The sequence below is a fragment of the Dasypus novemcinctus genome, chromosome 10 (assembly GCF_030445035.2).
Source record: "Dasypus novemcinctus isolate mDasNov1 chromosome 10, mDasNov1.1.hap2, whole genome shotgun sequence".
NCBI lineage: Eukaryota > Metazoa > Chordata > Mammalia > Cingulata > Dasypodidae > Dasypus > Dasypus novemcinctus.
In genome coordinates this window covers 40,847,951-40,850,988 of record NC_080682.1, presented here as the reverse complement: position 1 = coordinate 40,850,988, position 3,038 = coordinate 40,847,951, and positions in this window count along the sequence as shown.

Sequence of the window (3,038 nt, the reverse complement as noted above, 5' to 3'; positions counted from 1 at the left end):
CACCAGAGTACTCAATTTCTTGTGACTAGATGTGCTCACAACACTTTGTTTCTTAAGATTCTTCAAGTAATAATCTTTGTAAACACAAGTATATTTATATAGTGTATATTCATACATGTTTCTTTCCTTGTTAATAAAAGTTTACATTTTATTACTTGATATCAATGATCTCTTCATACTAGTCTATATAAATCTTCATAAAAATCCTTCATAAAAATGTCCAAATATTAATATAGCCCGTTCTTTTCTCACGGTTTCCAATCTTTTCTATGACAAATAATTCTTTAGTACTTATAGGTCTTTTTGTGTATGTGCAAGTATTTATTCCCAGGTCAAAATGTGTATGTATTTAAAAGGATGATATTCTTAGTTATGACCAAAAGGCCATCCAAGTGGTTGTACGAACTATACTCCTGCCCAAGGAGGGAGCATACTGTGAGAACACCTGCTTGTACATTCTAAACAATAAGTGTTTGATAACCTTTTTTGGTATTTGACAATATAATTAGAGATGTATTTTATTTGTATACTTTAATTTAAATTCTTTAAATGTAATTGAGTTTTGAGCATTACATTTTGTTATTTTTGTATTTCTTTGTGAATTGTCTAAAATCACTTTTACCTATTTTATTATTGTTTTTTCATACTGATTTTTATGAGCTAATTATATACTAAGATAATATGCCTGTTATACATACATATATATATATATATCATTGTAATTTTGGCACCTTGTGATTTGCTTTTGATGTTTTTGTTTTTAACTAGTAGAAGTTTTTTTTGTTTTTTTTTAAAATATATTTACCTAGTCAGCACAAGCAAAATTCTCTGGTTTGTATTTTTTGCTTAGACAGTATTTCCTGGCTTTACTTTCACCAAAATATTCTTCCACATTTTTAACAATTAATCTTTAGTATTTTTTTATATTTCACATTTAAATTTTTTTCATCTATTTGGAATTTATTTTGAAATTAACATGTTTAATAGATAATGAATTTTAGCTGTTTCCTAGATGATTGTTCATATAGATGCTTATTATTATTATCTTTTCACCATTTTTTAAATCACAACCACATTGCATTTTAAAATTTCTCATGTGTTTGGATTGATTTCAGTATTCTATTCTGTTTCATTGACCACTTTACTCATGGCAACTTAATACATGTTATATATAATTGCATTAAGATTATAATGGTTTGGTATTTGATAAAAAGTACAACCTCGTTACTTTTTTTTTCTTAATTATGCCAACTCTTGCATATTTGTTTCATACTGAATTTAGTCACTAAACAAAGTTCAGTTAGTGTTTTCAATCAGATTTGATTTAGGAAGATCAATTTACAAAGAATTCATATATTTAGAGAATTGAGAATTTCTATCATGAATATAACAGATTTTATTTGAGGCTTCTTTTATACTCTTCAATAATGCTTTACTTTTTTTCATACAGATCTAGCACGTTTCTTGACAAATTTAGTTTTATGGATTTTGTTGTTTCCGTTGCTATTGTGAATGGTATTTTGCTTTCTATTAATTATCATAGGGTCTGTTGTTTGAACATATGTAATATATATGATTTTTAAAATGTCAATAAGGTGTAATGTTCACAAACACAAAACCATAATCTAGATATAGAATATTTCATTACCTGAAAATAGTCTCCTATGTCCTTTTGAATTCAACCCTCTTCCTGCTCCGAGGCCCTTGCTAAACCTGATCTGTTTTTGTCCCTATATACTTGCATTTTCTTGAATGTTGTGAAAATTGAATTAAACAGTATATTTTCCTTTGATATTAGCTGTAAATTTTTGGAGATGCCTTTGATCATATTGAGGAATTTTTCTTATATTATTAATATACCAAGAGCTATTATCATAGGTATAAGTTTGAATTTTGTCAAATAATTTTTTGTATCATTTAAGATGAACATATCATTTTATATCTTTAATCTTTTGATATGGCAATTTACACTATTATATATTTAGTTACTATGCAGCAGTATGTTAAATCTTTTTTAATTATTATAAACTGTTAAAACAAAATGAACAAAGCCTGCCCACTGGAAGACTGTGGCATTTCCATTATGATCGACTGAGAGGACCTAGGACTGCTAGCTGTTCTCAACCTCCAGGCATGGACTTAAAGGGCATGAATGTATTTTTTTTTTTTTTACGAGTGCCTAGGAGAGAGTATATCATAATCTACTCGGAGAAATAGAGCAGCCCTTTCTTCTACCCAACTGACAGAGAATAATGTAGACAAATTTAGGAACTATGCACATAAACAGAATTCATTGAGAAAAAAACACACTTAGCACAGCCTCCTTGTAAAAGACACCTAAAGGAGAAAGAAGAACTCTGTAAGGAAGAAAGTTCCACTTGCATTTACTCTCCCTCAGACTCTGATGTGAGCTTGGTTGCAACCTTGTTAGCAATAACCTGGGTAGGTATAATGTCCTTGGCATGTTGGATTTAAACTCTTCTCATACCTAAGGCAATGATGAAGGTCAGAGATGGGCATCCTGTTCACCTTTAGAAAGAAGTACAATTGAAAACTTCCTTGAACTCTGAACTGAGGGAAGGCTATCTAGGCGAGCTGCGGTGGGCCAAGGGAACTGGTAGAACGGACAGGCTTCCTGCTCTCCGCAGGGGCACGGGCGAGTCCCGCCCTCCCTGTCTGGCAAACGGGCCGCCCGCTCTTCGCCGAGTTATGGGCGAGCCACACCCTCTCAACCGTTCCAGCCTAACCGCCGAGCCTGACCTACTGCCTCCCCCACTTCCCCCTCGCCGGGGCCATGCCATCCAATGACCACCGGCCAATCCCCGCCGGCCAACTTTCACATCGCCTAACTCCCACCAGCCCCAACCAACCAATGCCCCACACGCCGTCTCCTGCCTGCCCCGTCCCCTCACCCCACAATATATATTGTCCAGCACTTCCTGAATAAAGCAGACTGCACATTGCCACCACTTGCCGTCTCCGCAGCATTCTTCGCGCCCGCTGTGCGTCCGTCTAGCCCCTCGTCCCAAGCAGCCTGG